At 47.3% G+C, this 27062-nt stretch overlaps 2 long non-coding RNA genes across 2 annotated transcripts in view; both read right to left on the reverse strand.

Moving 5' to 3' along the window:
• Positions 1–3502: 3502 nt before the first annotated feature.
• Positions 3503–4501, reverse strand: LOC116876579. The gene is made up of 3 exons (XR_004384411.1): positions 4459–4501; positions 4140–4271; positions 3503–3564 (listed from the first exon to the last, which is right to left on the reverse strand). It is a non-coding gene; the product is annotated as an uncharacterized LOC116876579 (long non-coding RNA).
• A 977-nt stretch (positions 4502–5478) lies between these two features.
• LOC116876581 overlaps positions 5479–27062 on the reverse strand; it is a 57015-nt gene continuing 35431 nt past the window's right edge. Inside the window, exons 2-3 of the long non-coding RNA XR_004384417.1 lie at positions 5955–6038; positions 5479–5518 (exon numbers count right to left, since the gene is read on the reverse strand). This is a non-coding gene — a long non-coding RNA (uncharacterized LOC116876581). The remainder of the gene's footprint in view (positions 5519–5954; positions 6039–27062) is intronic.

Below are 27062 nucleotides of genomic sequence, written 5' to 3' on the forward strand. Positions count from 1 at the left end.
CTCCCCACCAGACCAGGCCCCTGGGAGCTACCAAGGCTGCATAATTCATATGCTGGCCCAGAAGGGGTCATCCAAGCACGAGATCACTGAGCTGATGGGTAAATGGCATCATGGCAACCGCAGGGCCTGGAAGGGGCCAAAAGGTTGACCATCCTCTACATGGAGCATCTTGTGCTTCGTGCTCTTTACACCGGAAGAACTTCCCTATGATATTAACCACAATGTTGAGTAATAATAAAAATACCACTTCTAGAGTGTTCCCCATGTGCCATCTTCTCTGTGAATTTATGTATGTATACATATTTTTTACATTTAATCCTTAAAACAGCCCATTTTACAGACGAGGAAACCAAGGCACAGAGAGGTTAGATAACATGCCTAAGGAAGCACAGGAGCACAGGGTAGAGTTAGGGTGATAGTCTAAGGCTATTTGCCTCAACACCTGTTCTCAGAAAACCCAGGCTACCCTGCCTGAAAACTCTCCCACCTTATATGCCACCTTCCTCGATGAAGTTGGAATGGCCTGTGTCCATCAGTACAGGACCCACCAGGAGAGTCCAGCAGGCACCTCTCAAGGGGCCCCGCTGGATTCATTCATTCCTTGTGCCTCACAAACCCAAGGACTGAGGACCCTACAGTCAGTGGTGTACAGAGAGACTGAGGCTTGCTGGCAAAACTTACAAAAGACGTGCAACAGAAAGAACTCTCAATAAGTATGTCCACTTACAATGATTATTTGAAAGGCCAAGAAGACCAGCGTGCCTCTGCTGCCATGAACAGCACATTCGTTCCTTGTCTGGAGCCAAATGACAATCATGTCCCATTAAACAGACGTTTGTGGAACCTCTGCACAGCGGTGAGCAAAAGCAGGTATAGCAAAAAGGTGGTTAGGTGAGCAGGTCGTCATCTAAACTATGCTGAGCTTCTCTGGGCTGTAGGTGCCAGAAGACCACTTGCATTTATTTAAGTAGAAAGGAGAGTTTCTTATTTAAAGAAATGGGGGGGGCGCCAGGGGGGCTTAGTAGGTTCAGCCTCTGCCTTTGGCTCAGATCATGGTCTCAGGGTCCTGGGATCGAGCCCGATATCAGGCTCTTTGCTTGGTGGGAAGCCTGCTTCCCCGTCTCTCTCTGCCTGCCTCTCTGCCTATCCCTGGCAGGCCGGCCACGCCAGGGCTGGGTCAGCACATCTCGAGGGACACGGATGCTTCGGCCTCCCATGGGGCTCCCAAGTGGAGGACCTTGGCTTCTCTCCTCAGACTCCTATTTTTTTTTTAAAGACTGTGAAATGTTTGTCTCCTCTGTTTGTTTCTTTAAATGATCACAAAACCAAAGAGAGTGTCAGGCTCCAGCCTCGGCCTCCCCAGAACTCCTGGCCAGAATAGAGGACCAGGGACCAAGGGGCCCATTCCTGGGACAGCCTGGCGCTCAGCACCCCAAGCATTAACAATTGGGGCCTGTGGGGTTGGCTTCCCTCCGGACAGCCTGGCTTCTGGACTAGAGGGGCCAGTGGAGTAATGGGCCAGGCAGATTGTCTGGATACGGAATCCACGTTGGACACTATATGATGAATGAATCAAGGCCTATAATAAAGATGTTTCCTACCTGAAAACAAAAACAAAAAAGAACAAAACACCTATCCCATAGAGAGTCAAGAAAAGCCAAGCTCTAGTTATACTACTTCTCTGTCCTTATTCTGTGTCTCAGTTACTCTATAGTCAATTTACTTTAAGTAAGCAAGTTTGCACAAACGGTTACCAACAAATACTAAAGAAATCAATTTATCAGGAAATTTTAAATACACCTAATTGGGACATGGTACTGAAAAGCATTTTATTTCCCTCTCATCATTTCAATGGCACTTCAGATTCTCTGGGCAAATAACTCTCCATTTGAGAAAAAATATTTCTAATTCAATAGTGTGACACATGTGGTCAACAGCACCTGAAAGCTGTTCATAAATGTCACTACAGACTGCCTCCAAGTCTTCAAAACTTATCTATGTATTTATTTATTTCTTGAACCAACCACCACTGACACCTACTACATGTCAGACATGGCACTAAGTGTTTTATTAATGTTAAATGTCATTTCATCTTTATAATCATCTATGAAGTGGGATTATTATCACCCCCATTTCTCCCATCAGGAACCTGAGACATACAACGCTTTAGCAACACGGCTCATAAGAGGCAGAGCTAGGATCTGCTTGGGTCTGGACCCCATGTTTTCAGTCACTATGATTAGTTTCCAAGACCCTACAAAAAGTCCAAGTCTTCACCCCAAATGTTGGTTTCCCCCACCCTACAGTCCCCCGTGGCCCCAGCTTCAAGGACATTCTCTCAGCTCCTGTAACAGTACACATCCTTCCCGGCTCTAACTGAACACCTTCCCACATCCGCCTTCATTTCTTAGCCTCCTGGTCTCAGCTTAAACATTACTCGGGAAATTACAAACTCTAACGCACGCTGTATTTCTCAGCACTCAATGCAAAACAGTAATGATGAATTTCACAGGTTGTTATTTCCTTCCTGTCTTTTCCAGCCAGGTGGTGAGTCCCTCACACATCCTGTCAGTCCTATTGATCATGTGTTCCAATCACTGATACCCACAAACCACCCAAAACGAAGGCCATTCCGCCTACACACACACACACACACACACCCACCCACCCGCTGACCCCTGACTGGCCTGATCTCAGGTGAACGGTGGGGATCCTGACAACACCTAGTGGAATGTAAGCTACTCAAGAGGGAGAACGGAACTCCTCCATCAACACTACACTTACTGGCTTCACGTCGGTCTTTTAGCAGGACTTGAGCCCCAACAAGGCTGAAACCCCGTCTGCCTGGTTCAGGCCGCATTTCCACCCCACTTTCTCCAGGGCCCACGCATAGCACAGGTGAGATAATTAGCAGCTCCATAAATGAAGCCCCATTCTGGGCTCTTCGAAGCTGCGAAATGAGGGGGTGCATGAGCTGACAGTGACCTTTTGGCAAACCAGTGTATTCCTGAGACACAGGCCCGCCTCCCAGCGAGGCCCCAGCCCCCGGGGACACAGGGCCCTGGCACCATGCCCTACAGGTACCTCTGCGCAGAGAACCATCTTCCCAAGGGCCGCTCACTCCCTCCTCCTCTGCGTCGACCTTGAGGAGGAAGTACAGGATGTGAAAGAGGGCGTCCTCAGACCAGGGCCTATGGGTCTGGAGGTTCTGAGGGGCTGCGTCCACCGGGGCAAGGTTGCGAGATCCTGAGACGCCAAGCAAGAAGCAAGCCTCAGAGAAGGCTGCAGAATGGCAGTTGGTGCCAGAGACCCGCCCACATGAGCTATCCTTCCTGCTCATTGGTGCTATGCCCACACGCTGATTGGACAATTTCCCCGCTCCCTCAGCCTTCAGAAGGAATCATTGGATAGCTCTTTGGACCCCACCCACACAGCCCTGGGCGCGCACTCTCTCTCCTTTCCCATTGCCATCTGGTAGGCCCACAGTCACACCACCGTCCTGCTTCTCTGCTGCTTCTGTTTTCTGAGTTTGGCCTCTCTGAGTTCATCACAAGCTTGAGATGGCTGTAGTCAGTACAAAACCCAGCTTTCTCCCATGGAATTTCTTTAGCGCCCCTTTCAAAACTCAGATGGCCATATTTGTGGGGACTATTTCTGGGTTCTTTGCTCTGCTCTGTTCTATGTGTCTGTCCTGCAAATACCACACAGTCTTCCTTATTATAACTACTAATAAGTTCTGAAACTTCGTAGACTGTGTTTCCCCATTAGCATTATTTTCAAAATTCTTTTTGAAACTACTCTAATTTCTTTGTCTTTCATTTTAGAATATTTTAGTCTATCTCTACAAAAACAAATGAAGCTGACAGGATTTTGATAGGAATGGCATTAAATCTCATTCAATCTGGGGACAACTGACATCTTTACGATGCTTAGTCTTCCAAATCATGAACATGGTGTATCTCTCCATTTATTTATATCTTTGATTTCCTACATCAGTGCTAAATAGCTTTCAGCATGTGATGCCTGGACAGGCACTGTTAGATTTATCCCGAAGTAGTTTCTTTGTACGAGTAATTGTGAATGTATGTTTGATTGTGGAGCCTACATATTCATTGCTAGCATAGAGCAATACAACTTACCTTTACGTGTTTATCCTGTATACTGTTTCACTGTGAAATTCCATTATTAGTTCTAAGAAGAATTACGTTCTCATACCCTCTTGTTGCATAAGGCCTGAAATTAAGATTCTATATTAAGGGCTGTCTTGACACCTGGAAAATCAAGGAGGGACTCAAATGGCATCATGCATGTTCCCCTCTCCCTCTTCCCTCACAGGGAAGGTCTCTTAACCAAACACCCTTCTCATCACAGGAACTAGATATAGTGCCTATTGGTTTTTGGGGAGCAGGGTTCGGTTCCCTAGAAGCCCACTGAATTCTTCAAGCCAGCCACTCACACCCTCCCATGGGAACCAGGACTTGCCACACCCTCTTGTCTCAACCAAGTCTTGCCTTCTGAGGACCTGTTGGTTCTCTCTGTTTGCAATCACAGTCTCTGTGCAGCCCTGCACAGTGTGTGGTATCCTTCTCCCCTGAAGTGTGAGTGCATGTGACTAGTAAACTGTTGTCAGTCCCATGTGTCGAGTGTCAGGGGATCCCCACAAGGCTGGAGCAGGAATCTCTCTCTCATCAGGGACCTCAGGAGAAGGTGATTAAAACAAGTGGCATCACAAACAGGGTGTCCCCACATTAAATGAGGGCATGGGGTCAGATTGATCTGCTCCTTTGCTAACTAACTGGCTTAAGAGGTGACAATCATGATCTGGGAGGGAACGGGCAATCCCTGGCCAGCTTGTGTGTTGGCTCGTGTTCTGTTATCTCACATGGAGGTCGCCATCCATATCCAAACTAATGTCCCATCCCTGACAACAAGGTGAGAATGAATGAGAATTGACTGTATCCAGGAGGGAGGTGTCACCTATGTGACCTGCATGTGGCCTGTATCAGTTTCCAAGACTCTCCCTGAGGTCAGCAACCACAGGACATGCTGACTGGTGTGCTTGAGTTCCAGGGACTGGGTGTTGGGCCAGTGCTCGGGGCTGACTTGCAGATCCTATGGGGAAAAGCGCACTGAAGCACAGTCCTGGGGGTGACCCTCTGTGTTGTGGGTGGAAAGGAGGGAGGCCTCGACCCCAGGGAAATGTAAGAATGGCTCCCCGGCTGCCTCCTTGAGTCACTGTGGTTCAGGTAATGGGAGTGGCCTTGCCTGTCTCCTGAGCTGCCACTCCACTCTCTGTTACCATGTGTCTTCCTGAGCCCTCACGGTTTTGAGGTGCACATCCATGGCAGCCCAGGGCCCATGAGCTGATGAAAAACAGAAAAGTGGAGGAGGGGCATTTGTGTCCACTTCTCTCCCAGTGCCAAAACCCTCACCATTACACTTGCCTTTCTCTTAGTGTTGTTGCTCCCCCAGGTCATTGATAGACTCATCTTGTGATCCAGGGGCTTGAGGCTTGACTCTGGCCATGGATTAAATGATTTTGTTGGCTGTGGACCCCAACACTGGGGAAATGGACTGGCATTCTCACACGAAGAGGACAGTCACCTGTGGGCTGACCCACCCAGTCCCTTTCCCCGTAAACTCCCATAAACACAATGTGTGATTAGGTGGGGACAGAAACAAAAACTCGTGACTTTACATGGCTAGAAATGAGAATCTATCCTGAGGGAATCTATAGAGTGGGAAAAGTGGGCAGGGGAAACAGTCCCCCTTGAGAGAAGGTAGGGCTGTAGAAGAAGATGGTTTTGCTTCATCTACGACTAGGCTGTGGGTCCTGTGCTCTTCCATTGACCACTCTATTGCCTAAACCTGTTTGGCACAAGATCCTGATCCTCAGGGTTATGGGGGAAATATACAGGGGACCTCTGTGACACAGTGAAAGCATCAATTCCCACCTTGACTTATGCCAGGAGACTTGAAACCATACAACCATTGCCACGACAGAAGCTCCAAGGCTGATGATGTTGATTTGAGACTCTCTGGAAGAAAACACCAAGAAAGAGGATCAGGGTAAAAAGACACTCCCCAGGGCACCTGGGTGGCTCAGTAGGTTAAGCCTCTGCCTTCAGCTCAGGTCATGATCTCAGGGTCCTGGGATTGAGCCCCGCATCGGGCTCTCTGATCAGCGGGGAGCCTGCTTCCCCCATCTCCCTCTGCCTGCCTCTCTGCCTACTTGTGAACTCTCTCTCTGTCAAGTAAATAAATAAAATCTTAAAAAAAAAAAAAGACACTCCCCCACCCCACACGTATATCCAGGAAGACACAAACCCAAGCAAAGGAGGAGTGGAAGAGAGAAATTTGAATACAGGAGGCAGAACCCTCCCCCCACCGACTAATTCAACATAGGGTCAAAATTTGACCCAATTGTAAATCCAAAATTTACAAGGGCACCTGGGTGGCTCACATGGTTCATCGTCTGATTTCAGCTCGGGTCTTGATCCCGGGATCCTGGGATAGAGCCCCATGTCAAGCTCCCTGCTGGACAAGGAGTCAGTCTGCTTCTCCCTGTACCTCTCCCTGCTGCTCCCCCTGGGTCCTGCTCTGTCACACTTGCTTGCTGTCTCTCTCGCAAATGAACACATAAAATCTCTTTAAAAACTCTGAAATTTACTAAAATAATTTAATTAGGAAAATTAAAAGGAGGCCAATTGCCTTTTGTGCCTCTACAACATGAGTTCTGAATGAATTTTAATGTTGCTAAGATGCACCGGTTGGCTAACCTACATGGACTTAATACGAGAGCTCAAATTCTGGTTATAGCAAGTACAATAACCATATTTTCTACCTTCTGTATTTAATGCTTTGGCATCTCAGGCCTTGCTGATTTTGGAGGGACTGTCCCTGGCAGACTTACTGAATTCCTAGAGATGGTCAACAGCTTGCCTGCCAGCAAACCTTTCACATGTAAAGCAACCAATTCAGAGCCTTTATCCCCAACCACCTCTTGTAAGAAACTCTTACTCTGGGCCACTATCCCCTGCCCTGATCACCCTAGGGGCAGGGACAGACTACTCCAGACAGACACCACTGTGTCCCGGAACCCACTGAAATGACACAAACAAGGCAGTCTTAAATCTGCTTACCCAGACTCACCTGCCCTTTGCCATGGAAACCACAATAAAGGGTCTTGCCCATATTGTCTGTCCCTTCACTCCCTCTTTCTCCTGACTGACCCTGGTGCTTCTCTGGGTGGCCCTCCAAGGCTCTCAGGACCTCATCCTTGAGATCTGTGGTCTAAAAATGCTTCTTCCATTGTGAGAATTACTTGTGTATCTGCCTGTCTTACCATATCTGATTAAAATAAACCCTAGTCTCCTTAAAACATCTGAGACACTTGGGGGCTCAGTGGGTTAAGCTTTTGGCTCAGGTCATGATCTCAGGGTCATAGGATCCTGTCCCATGTCGGGCTATGTGCTCAGGGTGGAGTCTGCTTGGGATTTTCTCTCCCTCTGCCTTTCCCTCCCCGCCACCATTCCCTGCCCCTGCTCCTGTGCTAGCTCTCTCTCTTGCTCTCTCTTTAAAATAAATAAAGTCGGGCGCCTGGGTGGCTCAGTGGGTTAAGCCGCTGCCTTCGGCTCAGGTCATGATCTCAGGGTCCTGGGATCGAGTCCCGCATCGGGCTCTCTGCTCAGCAGGGAGCCTTCTTCCCTCTCTCTCTCTGCCTGCCTCTCTGTCTACTTGTAATCTCTCTCTGTCAAATAAATAAATAAAATCTTTAAAAAAAATAAAATAAATAAAGTCACTTAAAAAAACCATAAGGGAGCTCAACAAATTAAAAGATGGTAAATATTTTGCTATTATAAATTTGGCGAATATGTTCTGTTCAGTGCCTATTTCAACATCCTCTCAGTCACACATGCCTCAACCTTGAAGGAGACAGGATTTACCTAGTTATGCACAGGGCACCCAAACTGCTCTGCTATCACAGGCAACCTCTGTGGGCAGGAACTTACCGTACCCAGCTTTCTCCAGGAACATAGGTGGGACATCACATTTAGGACATCCTACTGTGAGGATATTTGTTTGACAAACTTGTTAAGGACCTAAAAATGTGGGGGTTCCTGGGTGGCTCTGTCAGTTAAGTGTCTGCCTTCAGCTCAGGTCCTGATCTCAGGGTGCTGGCAACAAGCACTGCATGGGGCTCCCCGATCAGCAGGAAGCCTGCTTCTCCCTCTCCCTCTTTCCTGCCAGCCCCTTGTACTCTCTCTCTCTCTCTCTCTGGTGTGCACATGCACATTCTATCAAGTAACTAAATAAAATCTTTAAAAAGAAAAAAGGACATAGAAGTCCAACACCTTACAGTACTTTTGGGTCTGGAAGCAACGTATTCCTTCTTTATAAATTTAATGGAAGCCCATTTAGGCTGCTACTTGTCAGTGAGCCCAAATTGAGGGGGGAGGGTCTCCCCTCAACAAAAGTCTCTAGGATCTGTGCAAGCAAAAATTAACTGTTGGGGGTGACTGGGTGGCTCAGTTAGTGAAGTGTCTGCCTTTGTCTTGGGTCCTGATCTCAGGATCCTGAGATCAAGCCTGGCAAGGGGTTCCCTGCTCAGTGGGGAGCCTGCTTCTCCCTCTCCCTTTCACCCCCTCAAACAGCCAGAGCTCTCTCTTAACTACATAAATACAAGCTTTTAAAATATCACCTGTTAGTGCCCAGGTGAAAAGGCTTTAGCAGTCTCCTCTCCCTCTTCCTGGAGTCCCTGGACCACCCATGCTATCTGTCAATTGTCCAAGGGCTCCCAATGCAAGAAACAGCCCTCTTTGGCCCTGGTTAGAGACCATGAAAGCAGCAATTGCTGGCCATGCACTGGGCTCTCCAGGAAATAGAATCTCTAACAGACTCTTAGCCTTCATATCCAGCTGTCTATTATTCACTGGGTCATGGCACCCCAACCAGCTTAATATAGTTACCAAGGCCCTCTTGCTACAGGCTGAAGCCAAAGTCTGCATATCCTACCTGCAGGTGGAGGTGGCGGCTTCTGTCCACCACAGTGCATTGCCAGATTCCATGGTGCTCTAGGACGTCAAGTCTTCCTCCTACCCCATGGCCACCCAGGGATTCCCTTGGGATCAACTGTGTGAACATCAATGGAAGTTATTACATTTTGGGTTTGATGACCATGTCTCCCTCCTGCTCACGTGACAACTTCACATCCTAGAGAAACACCTGTCCTACGCTTTAAGACTCTCAGGTTGAAACTGATGTCCAAACATCAGAGTCCACTGTGATGGAAAGCCTGAGATTAAGATTCAATAGGAAGTGTTGTCTTGGCATCCGGTAACTTCAGAGGGCCTCAAATGACCTCACTCCCATGTTCTCTTCCCACTCCTCTCCCACAAATCAGATCCCCTGGCCAAAAAACCCTCCTTAGCACAGGACCAGGCACAGTTTCTCCCCAAGTAAGCTCCAGTTCCCTGACAGCCTGTGGAATGATCCAGCAAGCCAATCAGTCCCTCCTGCAGGAAGTAGGGCTCACCTTCGCTCTCCTGTTATTACATAGTCTGCACCCACAGCCCTTGTTCATTCTGTTCCCAAGTGCAATGTCCCCCGTGGCCCTTCATGGTGTGTGTGTCCTCCTTCCCTGGGCCATGAGGATAGGTTGGTAATAAATTACGGTGGAGCTCAGCTGTGCAGCATCTGGACATCCCATAACTTTAGGGTGGGAATCACTCCCTTCACCAATTGGTGATGAAGAGAAGAATGAAATCTTTCTCACTTGTACCTTTGTCAAGGCACAGTGATGAGGCTCATGGGCTTGAAGTTATTTGGATAATAATCTATTGGGAGCTTGCAAGAATTCACCTGGGGCTAAACGGCAGTCTTTATGTGACTGATGAAGAGGAAGGAAGGCTGCAAAGGCAAGGGCTTGGATGGTCTCTTAAAGGTCAAACTCCAGGCAGTGGGGGAACCCTCCAGTAATTACAGCAGGGAAGGAACATCATATTTTCATCTCAGTTCACCCTGACAGTGTGCAGAATGGATTCAAGGGAGGCCAAGTGTGGAACCAGCAAGACTGTTAGGGAGTCTACTGCACCAGTCGGAGACAGGAGTGGGTGAATCAAAGCACTGACAACAGGAAGGCAGGGAAGGAATTACCGTATTTGGCAGGCTGAAGATATAGCAGAATGGAAAATTAATGGAATGAGGTCCTTAAGGAAATCCGAGTGGATCCTTTCCAAGGTATAATGGAGCAATTCACCTCAAAGGGCAAATGATTTTAAAATTTGAAGTGGCTTTTGAAGAAATTAACAAGGAAGTTGACCATGGGCATTCCAGGTAAAAACCGCTTAAAGGCTAATCAAGAGGAGCTATTTATATAATTTAGGGTAGAACCATAAGCTGCTGGGTTTTCATTTAAAGAACAAGATGGGGAGGGAGGAGTCAAGATGGTGAAGTAGCAGGCTGAGACGACATCAGGTGGCAGGAGATCAGCTAGATAGCTTATCTAACCATTGCGAACACCTACAAATCCAACGGGAAATCAAAGAGAAGAAGAGCAACAATTCTAGAAACAGAAAAACGATCACTTTCTGAAAGGTAGGACCTGCGGAGAAGTGAATCCAAAGTGACGGGAAGATAGACCGTGGGGGGCGGGGCCCGCTCCCAGCAAGCAGTGGAGCAACGGAGCACAAAATCAGGACTTTTAAAAGTCTGCTCCACGGAGGGACATCACTCCAGAGGCTAAACTGGGGGGAAGCCCACACGGGGTCAGCGTAACCCCAGGTTCCGCAGGGTCACAGAAGGACCGGGCATGTCTGAGTGTCGCAGAGCTCGCAGGTATTAGAGCAGGGAAACTGGCTACAGAGACAAAGCCGAGGAGTGAGCTCTCAGCTCGGGGTTACCTTGAACCAGTCACAGGCTGGGTGAGCTCGGAGCGCGGCCGGAGGCCACGGAGACAGAAGCAACCGGGCACTTTTCTCCAAGTGTGAGCGATTGAGAGCTTTCCTCCGAGTGCGACCAGAGGCTAGGGAGACGGGGGCGGTTGGGCACTTTTCTCTGAGGGCGCACAGAGGAGCAGAACCCCGAGCTCTCAGCTCCTCCTGGCCAGAGATTGGAGGCTGCCATCTTCATTCCCATCCTCTGGAACTCTACAGAAAGCGCTCAGGGAACAAAAGCTCCCAAAAGCAAACCCGAGCGGATTACTTAGCCTGGCCCCTGGTAAGGGCGGTGCAATTCCTCCTGGGGCAAAGAAACTTGAGAATCACTACAACAGGCCCCTGCCCCAGAAGATCAACAAGAAACCCAGCCAAGACCAACTTCACTCACCAAGGAGAACAGCGGAATTCCAGAGGAGGAGAAAGCAAATCTTATCTGGACAAAATGACAAGGCGGAAAAACTCACCACAAAAAAAAGATCAAGAGGCAGTACTGAAGGCTAGGGATCTAATCAATAGAGACATTGGTAATATGACAGATCTAGAGTTCAGAATGACGATTCTCAAGGTTCTAGCCAGACTCGAAAAAGGCATAGAAGATATTAGAGAAACCCTCTCCGGAGAGATAAAAGCCTTTTCTGGAGAAATAAAAGAACTAAAATCTAACCAAGTTGAAATTAAAAAAAAAAACTATTAATGAGGTGCAATCAAAAATGGAAGCTCTTACTGCTAGGATAAATGAGGCAGAAGAAAGAATTAGTGACATAGAAGACCAAATGACAGAGAATAAAGAAGCTGAGCAAAAGAGAGACAAATACAGGACCACGAGGAGAGAATTCAAGAGATAAGTGACACCATAAGACGACAAAACATTAGAATAATTGGGATTCCAGAAGAAGAAGAAAGAGAGAGGGGAGCAGAAGGTATATTGGAGAGAATTATTGTAGAGAATTTCCCTAATATGGCAAAGGGAACAAACATCAAAATCCAGGAGATGCTAAGAACGCCCCTCAAAATCAATAAAAATAGGTCCACCCCCTCGTCACCTGATAGTAAAATTTACAAGTCTTAGCGACAAAGAGAAAATCCTGAAATCAGCCTGGGAAAAGAAGTCTGTAACATACAAGGGTAAAAACATTAGATTGGCAGTGGACCTATCCACAGAGACCTGGCAGGCCAGAAAGAACTGGCATGATATATTCAGAGCACTAAACGAGAAAAACATACAGCCAAGAATACTATATCCAGCTAGGCTATCATTGAAAATAGAAGGAGAGATAAAAAGCTTCCAGGACAAACAAAAACTGAAAGAATTTGCAAACACCAAACCAGCTCTAAAGGAAATATTGAAAGGGTCCTCTAAGGGAAGAGAGACCCTAAAAGTAGTAGATCAGAAAGAAAAGGGGCAAAATATACAGTAACAGTCACCTTACAGGCAATACAGTGGCACTAAATTCATATCTCTCAATAGTTACCCTGAATATTAATGGGCTAAATGCCCCAATCAAAAGACACACGGTATCAGAATGGATAAAAAAACAAAACCCATCAATATGCTGCCTACAAGAAACTCATTTTAGACCCGAAGACACCTCCAGATTTAAAGTGAGGGTGTGGAAAACAATGTACCATGCTAATGGACATCAGAAGAAAGCTGGGGTGGCAATCCTTATATCGGATCAATTAGATTTTAGGCCAAAGACTATAATAAGAGATGAGGAAGGACACTATATCATACTCAAAGGGTCTGTCCAACAAGAAGACCTAACAATTTTAAATATCTATGCCCCTAACATGGGAGCATCCAACTATATAAACCAATTCATAACAAAGTCAAAGAAACACATCGACAACAATACGATAAGAGTAGGGGACTTTAACACTCCCCTCACGGAAATGGACAGATCATCCAAGCAAAAGATCAACAAGGAATTAAAGGCCCTAAATGACACACTGGACCAGAGGGACATCACAGATATATTCAGAACATTCCATCCCAAAGCAACAATACATATTCTTCTCTAATGCACATGAAACATTATCCAGAATAGATCACATCCTGGGTCACAAATCAGGTCTCAACCGATATCAAAAGATTGGGATCATTCCCTGCATATGTTCAGACCACAATGCTCTGAAGCTAGAACTCAATCACAAGAGGAAAGTTGGAAGGAACTCAAATACATGGAGGCTAAAGAGCATCCTATTAAAGAATGAATGGGTCAACCAGGAAATTAAAGAAGAATTGAAAAAATTCATGGAAACAAATGATAATGAAAACACAACCGTTCAAAATCTGTGGGACACAACAAAGGCAGTCCTGAGAGGAGAATATATGGCGGTACAAGCCTTTCTCAAGAAATAAGAAAGGTCTCAAATACACAACCTAACCCTACACCTAAAGGAGCTGGAGAAAGAACAACAAAGAAAGCCTAAACCCAGCAGGAGAAGAGAAATCATAAAGATCAGAGCAGAAATCAATGAAATAGAAACTAAAAAAACAATAGAACAAATCAACGAAACTAGGAGCTGGTTCTTTGAAAGAATGAATAAGATTGAGAAATCCCTGGCCAGACTTATCAAAAAGAAAAGAGAAAGGACCCAAATAAATAAAATCATGAATGAAAGAGGAGAGATCACAACTAACACCAGAGAAATACAAACAATTATAAGAACACACTATGAGCAAATCTATGCCAAAAAATTCGACAATCTAGAAGAAAGGGATACATTTCTAGAGACATATAAATTACCAAAACTAAACCAGGAAGAAATAGAAAATCTGAACAAACCCATAACCAGTAAGGAGATTGAAACAGTCATCAAAAATCTCAAAACAAACAAAAGTCCAGGGCCAGATGGCTTCCCAGGGGAAGCATCACCTTGATCCCAAAACCAGACAAGGATCCCATCAAAAAAGAGCATTACAGACCAATATCCCTGATGAACACAGATGCGAAAATTCTCACCAAAATACTGGCCAATGGGATCCAACAGTACATTAAAAGGATTATTCACTACAACCAAGTGGTATTTATTCCAGGACTGCAAGGTTGGTTCAACATCTGCAAATCAAACAATGTGATACAATAAGTTAATAAAAGAAAGAATAAGAACCATATGATACTCTCAATATATGCTGAAAAAGCATTTGACAAAGTGCAGCATCCCTTCCTGATCAAAACTCTTCAAAGTGTAGGGATAGAGGGCACATACCTCAATATTATTAAAGCCATCTATGAAAAACCCACTGCAAATATCATTCTCAATGGAGAAAAACTGAAAGCTTTTCCGCTAAGGTCAGGAATATGGCAAGGATGTCCGTTATCACCACTGCTGTTCAACATAGTACTAGAAGTCCTAGCCTCAGCAATCAGACAACAAAAAGAAATTAGAAGGATCCAAATTGGCAAAGAAGAAGTCAAACTATCACTCTTTGCAGATAATATGATACCATATGTGGAAAACCCAAAAGGCTCCACTCCAAAACTGCTAGAACTTGTACAGGAAATCAGTAAAGTGTCAGGATATAAAGTCAATGTACAGAAATCAGTTGTATTTCTTTACACTAACAACAAGACAGAAAAAAGAGAAATTAAGGAGTCAGTCCCATTTACAATTGCACCCCAAACCGTAAGATACCTAGGAATAAACCTAACCAAAGAGGCAAAGAATCTATACTCAGAAAACTATAAAGTTCATGAAAGAAATTGAGGAAGACACAAAGAAATGGAAAAATGCTCCATGCTCATGGATTGGAAGAACAAATATTGTGAAAATGTGTATTCTACCTAAAACAATCTACACATTTAATGCAATCCCTATCAAAATCCCATCCATTTTTTTCAAAGAAATGGAACAAATAATCCTAAAATTTAGATGGAACCAGAAAAGACCTCAAAAGGAAGCCAAAGGAATATTGAAAAAGAAAGCCAAAGTTGGTGGCATCACAATTCTAGACTTCAAGCTCTATTACAAAGCTGTCATCATCAAGACAGTATGGTACTGGCACAAAAACAGACACAGAGATCAACGGAACAGAATAGAGAACCCAGAAATACCCTCAACTCTATGGTCAACTAATCTTTGACAAAGCAGGAAGGAATGTCCAATGGAAAAAAGACAGCCTCTTCAACAAATGGTGCTGGGAAAATTGGACAGCCACATGCAGAAAAATGAAATTGGACCATTTCCTTACACCACACATGAATATCGACTCAAAATGGATGAAGGACCTCAATGTGAGAAAGGAATCCATCAAAATCCTTGAGGAGAACACAGGCAGCAACCTCTTCGACCTCAGCCGCAGCAACGTCTTCCTAGGAACATCGCCAAAGGCAAGGGAAGCAAGGGCAAAAATGAACTATTGGGATTTTATCAAGATCAAAAGCTTTTGCACAGCAAAGGAAACAGTTAACAAAACCAAAAGACAACTGACAGAATGGGAGAAGATATTTGCAAACGACATATCAGATAAAGGGCTAGTATCCAAAATCTATAAAGAGCCTAGCAAACTCAACACCCAAAGAATAAATAATCCAATCAAGAAATGGGCAGAGGACATGAACAGACATTTCTGCAAAGAAGACATCCAGATGGCCAACAGACACATGAAAAAATGCTCCACATTACTCAGCATCAGGGAAATACAAATCAAAACCACAATGAGATACCACCTCACACCAGTAAGAATGGCTAAAATTAACAAGTCAAGAAATGACAGATGCTGGCAAGGACGCAGAAAGAAGGGAACCCTCCTACACTGTTGGTGGGAATGCAAGGTGGTGCAACCACTCTGGAAAACAGTGTGGAGTTTCCTCAAAAAACTGAAAATAGAGCTACCCTATGACCACACTACTGGGTATATATCCTAAAGATACAAACGTGGTGCTCCTAAGGGGCACGTGCACCTGAATGATTATAGCAGCAATGTCCACAATAGCCAAACTATGGAAAGAACTTAGATGTCCATCAACAGATGAATGGATAAAGAAGATGTGGTATATATACACAATGGAATACTATGCAGCCATCAAAAGAAATGAAATCTTGCCATTGTGACAATGTGGATGGAACTATAGGGTATTATGCTTGGTGAAATAAGTCAATCGGAGAAAGACAATGATCATATGATCTCCCTGATATGAGGAAGTGGAGATGCAATGTGGGGGGTTGGGGGGTAGGAAAAGAAAAAATGAAAGAAGATGAGATTGGGAGGGAGACAAACCATAAAAGACTCAATCTCAAAAAACTGAGGGTTGCTGGAGGGAGGGGGGATGGGAGAGGGTGGTGGGGATATGGACATTGGGGAAGGTATGTGCTATGATGAGTGCTGTGAAATGTGTAAACCTGGTGATTCACAGACCTGTACCCCTGGGGATAAAAATACATTATATATTTATTTAAAAAAATAAATTTTAAAAAATCCTGTGAATTAATTAATTAATTATTAACATAAAACATCCTGTGTTTTGGAAACTAAAAAAAAAAAAAAAAAAAGAATAAGATGGAATTCATTCCCATTCCAAATGGTCTCTAAGGCAGAGTGATTTGGGAGAAAAAAAAAAAAAGCAAGTCAGAGAATACTATACTCCTAAATAAGCAAATATGCATAAGGCCTGAAGAAATCAGGTTACCCATAGAGTGCTTTTCCAGACAACAGAAAAGGAAATAATTAAAAAAAAAACAAACTAAGAGAAATGAGACTTACCTGGGAAAAGAGAACTTGCATTATTTTTTTACTTTATATTCATCTTGTACTTTCACGCTATTCACCTTGTTTCCCGTATAAGGAGTGTGTACTCGTATATTTGATAAATTTGGAACACTAAAACAAGTTGATGTGTTCCCTAAATAAGGTATACGTAGACACCTGACCCTTGTAAAAATCTTAAAGGATTACAAACATTATTGGAAGAATCCTTTGACCACAGCTTTCAACCCCACCAATGTCTACTCTCACAAAAAATTCACTACTGTTGTGGCATCTGGGTGGCTCAGTCAATTAAGCATTTGCCTTTGGCTCAGGTCATGATCCTGGGGTCCTGGAATCAGGCCACAGGTCAGGATCCCTGCTCGTTGGAGAGCCTGCTTCTCTCTCTCCCTCTGCTGCTCCCCCTGCTCATGTGCCCTCAATTTCTGTTAAAAAATAACTAAATAAATAAAATCTTAATTTTAAAAAAGTCATCACTGTTTTCACTTTTGTGAATACTTCTGCAGTCATTAAAATCCCCCTTTTTTGTTGAGTCATAAAAGAATGTGTTTATTAAGCTGAAAGCAAAACTGCAAATATTTTACATTTTGAAAAAGGATAGGCACCTGGGTGGCTCAGTGGGTTAAAGCCTCTGCTTTTGGCTCAGATCATGATCCCAGGGTCCTGGGATGGAGCCCCGCATCATGCTCTCTGCTCAGCAGGGAGCCTGCTTCCCTCTCTCTCTGCCTGCCTCTCTGCCTACTTGTGATTAGTCTGTCAAATAAATAATTAAATCTTAAAAAAAAAAAAAGAAAAGGACATTTGGGGATAAGGTAGACACACAGTGACTTGGGATCTTCAAACCGTGGTCTCATCTCTGGCTTGACAATCATCTATTTCTCTGAGAGGTCTTTGGCCGCCATTCCAACCTTCTTGGCAGGTGACAGTTTATAGGGTGTGTACATGGGTAAAGCATCAGTGACAGCATTTAGAAGAAGGTGCTCCGATATATCCATATCTGGTCTAGGTGGGTTAATAAGAGACACGGCAGTGGTGCGGGGCTTGACATCTTTTTTTCGGGGTGTGGATCCCAGGGTAGCATTCAGTCGTGATGGGCCTGGTTTCTTGGGCAGTTTTCCCCTTCCACCTGAATCTGGGGGCTTCACGTCATGAGCAGAGGGTTTGGGCGGTGGAAAAGCTGAATGAGATTCCACTTCTAGAAACTGGATGCAAAGTCCTGAAAAAGAATGATTGGCCACAGCTTGGTGATTTGGCTTTGCAGGTGCGTTGGGGGCGCTTCTGGATCCAGGCCCCCCAGTCACCCCGCTGAGCACACCCGCGGGCTCTTGACTGCGTAGCTGCTGCAGCTGGTCTTCTCGGATCCCCAGCGCGCTTGCCATCAGCCTCAACGCTTCCTGCCGTTGCGCATCAGCTGCCTGAAAAGATCCCACGAAGAGTCTCCTTAGGAGGGTTTTGTCCACCATTTCTTCGGACTGACTTACTAAGGTCAAGAGTTTCTTCTGTGTGTCCTCCAGTATTTCCCGCTGCACCTCATTCTGTTTCTTGAACTCTTGGAGTTGGTCCTCCTTCACTTCCACGTCGACATTTGTTTGATGCCATTGTCCCTGTAACGACTTCAGTTTTCTTTCTAGGACATCTGCCTTTTCCATCCATTCGGTGAGTTCCAGCTTGAGGTTCGCTAGTCGTCGATCATAGTGCCTTCCCTCTTCCTGGGAGGTGGCAAGCCGGAGTGCAGCTTCCTCCTCCTGCTGGGTCACCACGTGCAACTGCTCCCGCGGCAACTCTACCTGCAGACTGGCTCCGCGGCTGGCCTTTTCCATGGCAGCGGAAGACAAAACGAGTTTTCCCTGCAAGACTGTCACTTCCTCTCTTACCTGAGCCAATTGGTCTTCTGAGGCCAAAGCTTCCCAGCGAAACTTTGGCTTCTGCATCAAGGTGCCGCCCTCTCTCCAGCTCCTGGGTTAGGCGAAATTCTCTCTCTTGTAACTGGTGAACCTCCTTCTGGAGGGCACAAGTTTCCATTTCTTTCTGTGTCAATGCCAACATGACGTCATCTCTCTCCTGTTGACACACAACTGTCTTTTCCTGCATTGATCAATCGGCGCCCACAAGCCAGTTCAATTCCCCGGTCTCGCCCTGTTCTTTCTCCTGCAACAGTTGCTCCAACGCGAGTGCCTTCTCTTTCATCGCAGCATGCTGGGATGCCTCCACTCCCTGCATCACTGAAAGCAGCCGATTTGTCTCTTGCAACGCCTGATTTTCCATTTCCCTTTCTCTAGATCTTTCCACGATCTTTGCATTTTCCTCTTTCAGCCAACACACATCCATTTCGAAATCTGCTATCTTCTCCTTCAGACTGGTGACGGCCTGCCTCAGCAGCTCATTCTCACTCAGCTGGCCCCTCAGCTTCTCCTGCAAAGAAAGCAGCTCCTCAATTTCGCTTGGATTCAGAGCTCCTGAGCCTGAAGGAAGTTTTGTAGAATGGCCGGTTTCTCCTTCAGCTGCTCGATGTGGGAATCGCTGTGTTCCTGTCGTTTGCCTTCTCCTTCCACCATGGCAGCCTCGAAGCAATCCATCTCTGCTGATCTTCCTGGAGGGTTCATATCATTGTATCTTTTCCTTGCCCTGATTTTCTGAGCTCTTCTACCTCCTCTTGGAGCACCTGAGAAGACTCACTCACTAGGTCAGTTTTCACAGCCTTTGGAGATCGCTGGAGGCCTGGAGGAAAATCACATCAAGGTTCCTTGAAAGGAGGTCCTTGGCATTGCAAAGCTCCCCAGTGCAGAGCTGAAGTTGTGTGAGTTCCTTCTCTAGCTGTTGTAAGTTTATTTCATGTCCTTGGGAAGTTTGAATCTGGTCAAGAGAGGTCTGGAGTTTCAAAATGTTCTCGCTGTTGGTGAAAGCACATGCTTGCACCATCCCCTCAGATGCCCTCGCAGATCCTCTGAATATGGGGTCACTCACGCTTCATATTTTGGACCGTGGTCAACACCTGCTCTTTCCACTCTTCCATGATCTTCACTCGCTGTGTTAATGTTCCCCAGAAGCTGCTGGAACTGATTGATACAAACTCCTTGAACCTCATGACCAGTGCTGGGTGTTTGCAGGATCATCAATAAAGTCTGACATTTCTGGCTTAACGCATCCAATTCCAGGTCTTGTTCTCGAATAATGTGAGACAAATTCTGATTCGTTTCTCTAAACACCTCCTGCCTGCTGCTTTCAATTATCATGGACCATTTTTTATTTTCCTCTTCCATCTTCTCGAGGTCTGCTTCTTTGGCAGCAAGTCGATGAGTAATTTCTTTTTTTTAATATTTTTATTTATTTATTTGACAGACAGAGACCACAAGTAGGCAGAGAGACAGGCATAGAGAGAGGAGGAAGCAGGCTTCCCGCTGAGCAGAGAGCCCGACGCGGGGCTAGATCCCAGGACCCTGAGATCATGACCTGAGGTGAAGGCAGAGGCTTTAACCCACTGAGCCACACAGGCGTCCCTGATGGGTCATTTCTTGATAGTCCCTTTTCAGATTGCTATTCTCCCTCATCTTCTCATTTAGTATGGCCAAGACCTGTTCACTTTTCAAAGCACACTTGCAATTGCCGCTGAAGTTGTTCCACGTGCCCATTCTGGCTGTGAGAAGCCACAGAGATTCTACTGGAAAGACCCTGAATCTCCACATCCTTTTGCTGGATAATCTGAGTGAGTTTCCCGATCTCCTCTTTGGAGAGCCGATCCACCTGCTCAGTCAGTTGGATGTTCTGTTCAGGGAGAAGCTTCATCTCCAGTTCCTGTTCTTTGATTCCTTGGACTAATTTTTGAATTTTGGCTTTAGATGGATCACGCTCTTCACTTCCATTCTCTCTGGGGAGAGGCTTGCTTGCTCGCACTTCCTCATCCGCACAGGGTTCTCTCGGAATTTGTGGGCTTTTGTCGGGCAACTGGGCTTTCAGCTCTTCTAGTGTGACTTGCAGATTCCGAATCATCTCGTCTTTCGCTGCAAGGAGCTGAGCGTGTTCAGTGTTCATCTCCTCCTGCCGGTGTTGAAGACGGTCCACTTTCTCCTTCTGCTCCTGTAAGGACCGAAGCAGTGCTCTCTTCCCCTGCTGCTGGTTGTGAATGATCTTCTGTTGTTCCTTTATTTCCTCTTCGAGATCATCTTTTAACTCGTTGAGCTGAAAGACCTCACACTCTAGTTCTACAATCTTGTCTAGGATTTTAGGGTCAACAACAGGGACAGGGTGACTCTGTTGTGTTAGGTGCTCTAGGTCTCCGTTCACATGAGGATGTTTGTCTGTCATGGATGGGAGACGCATGTCTTTGTCCTCCACGGATGGCTGTAAAATGTCACTGCTTCTTAAGGTTTTGGTCGACTTATCGAATTCCTCCTGAAGCTCTGGCCTTTCTCTAAGCTTTTCAATGTACACGTCTTGCTCTCTGACACATTGTGTCAATTGCTTCTGCTCCTCCAAAGCAAAGGATAGCAGTTCTTGATGTTGGCTTCCATCTGCTCAATCCTCTTTCGGAGGTGTAGTATTTCCAGGTCTTTCTCTTGACAGAGTTGAATGAAAGGCGCATGTTCTACTGGTGACCATTCTTTGAGAATTCGCTCAGACTTGTTTGTCTCTTCCAACAGCTTCTTTTCGGCCCGACCCAATTTTGCCACTAACCGTCCTTTCTCTATTTTTAACGCCCTCACAGCAATGTTGTTTTCCAGAGAATCCTCATTGTTGCGCAGAACAGATTCTTCCAGCTGATGTCCTACATCTTGGAGCTCCCAGACCAACTTTTGCTTTTCTGCTCGGAGATCCGAAGCAATGTTCAAACTGTCATTCAGCCACTGCATTTGTGTAAGTTGTTGCTTCAAACTTCTGAGCTCAGTTTCCCTTTCCTGAAGTAAGTAATCTTTCACATTCCCGGCAGAGTCTCGGTGTTGCAGGTCTTCCATCCGTCATTGATAGTCCATTAGTTGTTTGCAGTGCCGGTCAGTGAGGTCTGCTAGTTTCTGCTGGTGGACGTTTTGCAACCCCGCCACTTCCAGCTGACATTCATCCATCTCCCGCATCCACCGCTGCTCTAGGTCCCTGACGTGGCTCTTCAGTTTCCACACCATGTCTGGGTCAATGGTATTTGGTCCCTGGGTGGAACACTGGCACAACTTCTTCCAATGAGTCACTTCAGCCTCCAGTGTTTCGATCTCACGGAGGCATCTATTGATCTGTGTCTGGGATGAGATGACATCAGCCAAATCCATGGCATCCCCAGGGAAAGTCCCTTTCCCCAGCATGTATCTGTTAATATGGGAGATGTCTCTGGTCAAAGAGGTCTCGCTGCTGTCCACGGCCCCTAGGGAATGGCCTAGGCCAGAGCCCAGGCCACCAGCCCAGGAGAACATCTGACAGTCATACAACTGCCCTGGTCCGTGGTGGGAAAACATCCAGCCCAGTCGGACACCCGGCCAAGTGTCCCCGAACTCCTACCTGCGCGAGGCTAAGAATCAAAAGCCAACTGGCATTTCCAGGCAATGCCTGCGTAGCCCTCCCCAACCCCACCTCGCGTAGGCTCCCAGGCGCCTCTACTGGTCGGGTAGCTCCAAACAGCCAAGGCCCTCTCCACTGGTCTGGGTCCCCGCCGCTCATCCCCATGACTTCCCACGCAGGCCTGAGCCCCTTGCCTTCCTTTCCCTGCTCTGGTGGCTGTCCTGGGTGGGCCCCTAGAGCATGCTCCTGCCTGACTGCCCCCAAGCACCTGCCCCCAGAAAATGCACCTGGCTCTCGACTTCCCCTTAAGTGGGATCACAGTACACAAGTCCTGCGGGGTGCACCTTCTACAAAACAGTATCTTTTTCATTGAAGTAAAATGTACACACTCACACGCATCCATCCAGCTAGGAGAGAGGCTCCTAGGTGCTTTTCACAGATGTCTACACCCGTGCAGAGAACGGCCCTCACGGAGACTTTGGGTATTTCCAGCCTCCAGAGGCTCCAGAGCACCTTGTCCCTCCTTGCCCCGTCAGTCCTGTGGAAACAGCTCGGCCTGCGGCCTTTGTTTGGCGGTTCACTGGCCGCTGCCTGCACTTCACCTCCGTCTTCGCCTCCCCCAGCTGTGGGCCTAGACCAGGGAGGCAGATGCGCAGGACAGTAGAGGTACCTGGTCCGAGGGTCCCCTGCTCTGCACAGAGTGGCCCAGGTGTGGGGCGGCAGAGGCCCGAGTTCGCCCCGCGGTCCTGGCCTGGCACTAGTCCACCGGTTATGGTTAGGAACCGTCCCCTCAGCTGCCCCGCCGGAGCCCTGCCAGCCGCCTCCATCAGCAATTCTACCGCATGAAGCAGGCGGCCAACGAGACCTGGGCAGGAGAATGTGCCCTTTCGGGACGGCTGCGATTGCGCCGGTTGGGGGCCAGGGCGGGAACTGGAGGGCTGACTGCTCTCCCGGTGGCGTGCTCCCGTCCCATGCACCACCAGGCACCAGGCACAGGGGGTCCCAGGCCGGGACTGCAGCATGCCACAGACTGAGTCTTGGAGGAGCCGCTTGGTGGGTCCGCGCCTACCTCTATCCTGGCTCCGCCCAGCATTGCCCTGTGGGGACTGCACCTAAGCCTTCCCCTGCCTTCCCCCAGGGTTTGCCCTGGGCAAAAACTCGGGTCACAGATGTGCTGGAGGCCTGGTGGTCACTGGCCTCTGGGGGCGGTGTTCTCTGCCTTTCAGGGGGCGCCCCGCCTCTGCAGACTCTCTGCCTCCACGTGCCTGAGGGCAGGAAATAATTAAGGGGTGATCAGAGCACACCCGATCTGTCTCGGGAGTTTCTGGCATCCATGGAGGGACTGTAGAGGTTCTGCTGCCTCCAAACCGGGGCCCCTGTGGACCGAACTGCCCAAGTTCTTGACATGGCGAAATTGGCAACTGGGAGAAAGAATGGTGGAAATGTCTTAGCTGACTTTCATTTTATTTTTTAAGAGCTTTTTGAAAAGCCTTTCTCCCTCTGGGTTTGGAAGCAGATCCTTCTCCAGGTGTCTTTGGTTTCTGCTTTAATGCCTGACAGGAAACATTATCCATTACAAAATGACAGCAGACACCAGGGTTTGTAGACCATCTCTGGCTATTGGAACAGGAACGACTGGTGGTTTTGAGAGCTCCTGGAGGTGATGGTCATGTGCCCAGTTATCGGGGCACAGCTTTCAAGGTGTTTTAGGGCTGTTGGCTGTACTGGGCCTACTGACTGTTTATTCTGAATGAGATACCAAAGTGTGAGTTTTCCACAGCTTTTGCTTTTTTTTTTCCCCCCTCCAACACCTGGGTCAAAGGGGGAGTAGTGTGGTTTGGCCAAAGCGTGTGACAGTACTTCTGGTGTGTGTGTACCAAAACGCTTTTTCTTCCCCTCCCGTTTTCTAATTTTTTTTTGCTTTTGAGGGTTTGGGGTCCCTCCCCCAGAACTTTTTGCTTAGTTGCTTTGTTTTGTTCTTTAATTTGGTTGCAAACCCACCCTATGATCTTAGTGTGCATTGATCCTGTTTCCAGCGTTGATGCCTGTCCCCTAAAGCCTAGCGGTGCCTACTTTTCTGTTATTTGTAGGAAATGACAGAAGTAATGCCAAGCGGCAGCTAGACAGGGGAGCAGTGATAGAGTTTTGGAAGTAGGTGATGGTGGGGTGAGGTCCAGAGCTGATGACGAGAGAGAATTCTTGAGACCTCTTTGGTGCAAAATGGTGGTTTTATTAAAGCACAGGGACAGGATCTGTGGGCAGAAAGAGCTGCATCAGGGTTGTCCCTCCCTGTCCATCAGCTGTCCCTGTCCATCAGCTTGTCCCTCCAAGCTGATGTGGTCATCCCTCTCCCTCACCCGATACACACTTGGAAGGTGGGGGAGGTAAGGAAAGGGAACAGTTTCAAAAGCACTTCCCTATGCTAGAGAGGACCTACAAGATACTGGAGACCTTGCCATTGTCAAGTGATGTGGTTTTACTTTGTAGCAAGGAATGAACATGAAGATGGTTATAAGTTTCCTGGAGGAAGGTCACACAGGTCCCACTGAGGCATGGGGGAGGGGGAGTGCAGGATGTCAGCTTCGGCCTTGTCCTCAACTAGCCTTCTGCTCCCTCATCATGTGTGGGGGCTAATGTTTCAATGGAGAATATGTAAATGAATTCTAAGATAATTCCTTGGGAGTCTTAGTAACATGTTTTGTGAAATCAATATTCGGTGAGGGTCAAGACAGATTTGTCACATTGTTGTTCTGGCCTGTTTATACACCGTATCAGGAAAGGGGTGTTTGCTCTTTTGGCACAAAGTTCTGAGGCTTTTATTCTCTTTATTTACTTGACAGAGCGAGAACACAAGCAGTGGGAGAGGAGGATGCCGTCTTCCCACCGAGCAGGCACAGTGACCTGGGGCCCCTCTCCCAGGACCCTGGGATCATGACCTGAGCCGGAGACAGACGATGAACTGATTGAGCTATCCAGGCGCCCCCGTTCTGAGCCCTTTCAAGCTCCCAAGCCGGTCAGGCTCTCCTTGGCCCCAGCTTCCTCTGCAACAGCTTCTCTCTTCACACTTCCATTTCGGCCATAGATGCCCTGCTTTTAGATTCCAGAGTAGGCCGAGGGTTCCTACCTGTTCACCCCTCCCTGGAATTCTCCAGGGCTCCTTTCACCACACCAGCCCTGTAGCTGCTGCCTACTCATTCTTCAGCTCTCCAGGCAAAAGTCTCTGCCTCTAAAAGGCCTTCGCTGATGCTACTGATGCTCCAACAGAGACTGGAGGGCCCCAATCTGGGGAATTTTCATAAGTCCACACAGCACCTGCTTTTCTATGATGCAGTGGCCTATTTACTTGTTCTTGTTCTCCAGTAAACGAAAGGCCTCGAGAGAGCCCTTGTCGCCTTTCTCCAGCACCTGCTGTGGTGCCTAGCGTTGGGTAGAAACTCCATAAACATTGTCAACTCAAGGGTAAATCTAGTTCTTACCAGATCACCCTGGCGGGGTGAGCCCAAGTATGAGGAAATGAAAACTCGATAGAGTCAATGGGGTCTCTGGCCCTGACCTTTGACTGTGTTTTTTATTGCTCGATGCCAGCAGAGGTCGAGGAGACTACTGAACTATGGAGGGTGTGATGGTTATGCTCCCAACATCCAAACGCTTTTCCTGGGGAAGCTCCTGAGGGATATTCTGTAATACTGCCCCTCCAAGCTGATGTGGTCATCCCTCTCCCTCACCCGATGCTGTTCTGTCCCTGACGGTGTCCTTCAGTTTCCAGACTGCAGCTGAGTCTGAGCTCTTCAGTCCCTGCGATGAAGACTGGGACAAGTTCTTCCACTGTGTCACTTCTGCCTTCAGTGTTAGCATCACATTTGGAGGGGCTGTTGATTTTTGCTGTACCCAGATGACATCAGCAAAGTCCAGCACATCTCTGGAGAAACTGAAGGTGTGGCCCGTGAAGGAAGTCTCACTGCCATCCACTCCGCCCAGGGAATGGCCTAGGCCAGAGTCCCCGCCACCAACCCAGGAGAACATCCCTGCAGGTCATAAAACTAACCTGGTCCGCTGTGGAAAAGCGTCCAGTGCAGTCAGATCACCCTGCCAAGTGTCACAGGACTCCTGACCGAGGGAGGCCTAGAATCAAAAGACAATAGGCAATTGTAGGCAACACTCACCTGGTGCCCAGCCGCTGCAGGCCAGGTGGCTAGGAAAGGCTGAGACCAGGGCCCTTCAGTAGAGTGGCTGTGACCACTGGTCCTGGTCCCAGCAGCTCATGCCCACAACTTCCCACACCCCAGCTGGGCCTCTTCCCCTTCTACCCCTGCCTCGGTGGCTATCCCAGATGTGCCCCGAGTGCGTGCTCCCACGGGCCTGCCCTTGTGCCTGCCCACAGAAAACACACCTGGCCCTCGACATTCCCCTGAAGTGGTATCACACCACACAAACTCCCGCTTCCTGTGCTTTCCATGCATCGGTATTTTTCCTCACTGAGGTGAAATGTGATGTGGAAACAAAGGCTGAAGAGCAATTATGAAATGTCCTTACTTCCTGCAGCCCATTGACAACTTGAAACAGGCAAGGGGCATTCCTCTAGGGACTCAACTGTCTCTGTGTTGACACCCTGCGAAGGGCAAAGGCAATCCTAGCCCAAATCCCCTTCCCAGGATCCTGGAAGCCTACTTTAAAATATAAAACTTATTTTGGAAATTTCCTTTATCTCTAGCCCCCAAGATACATGTTGGCAATCATCCCTCAAGTATATGGCCCACTGATCTAGGACGGAAGGGTCTCATGACTAAGGCTTTATTAGACTGTAATCAATGACCCTTTGCCAACAACAGCTAGCCCCTCATGGTCCTGGAAACCTTCCTACCAGAATAGCTTGGAGACTTACACTATCTCCAACCCCCTCAAACTTGAAAGTAGAGAATAGGTCACTCCTCATG

This window comes from Lontra canadensis, unplaced genomic scaffold (genome assembly GCF_010015895.1).
Source record: "Lontra canadensis isolate GAN:19392208 unplaced genomic scaffold, GSC_riverotter_1.0 scaffold45, whole genome shotgun sequence".
Taxonomy (NCBI): Eukaryota; Metazoa; Chordata; class Mammalia; order Carnivora; family Mustelidae; genus Lontra; species Lontra canadensis.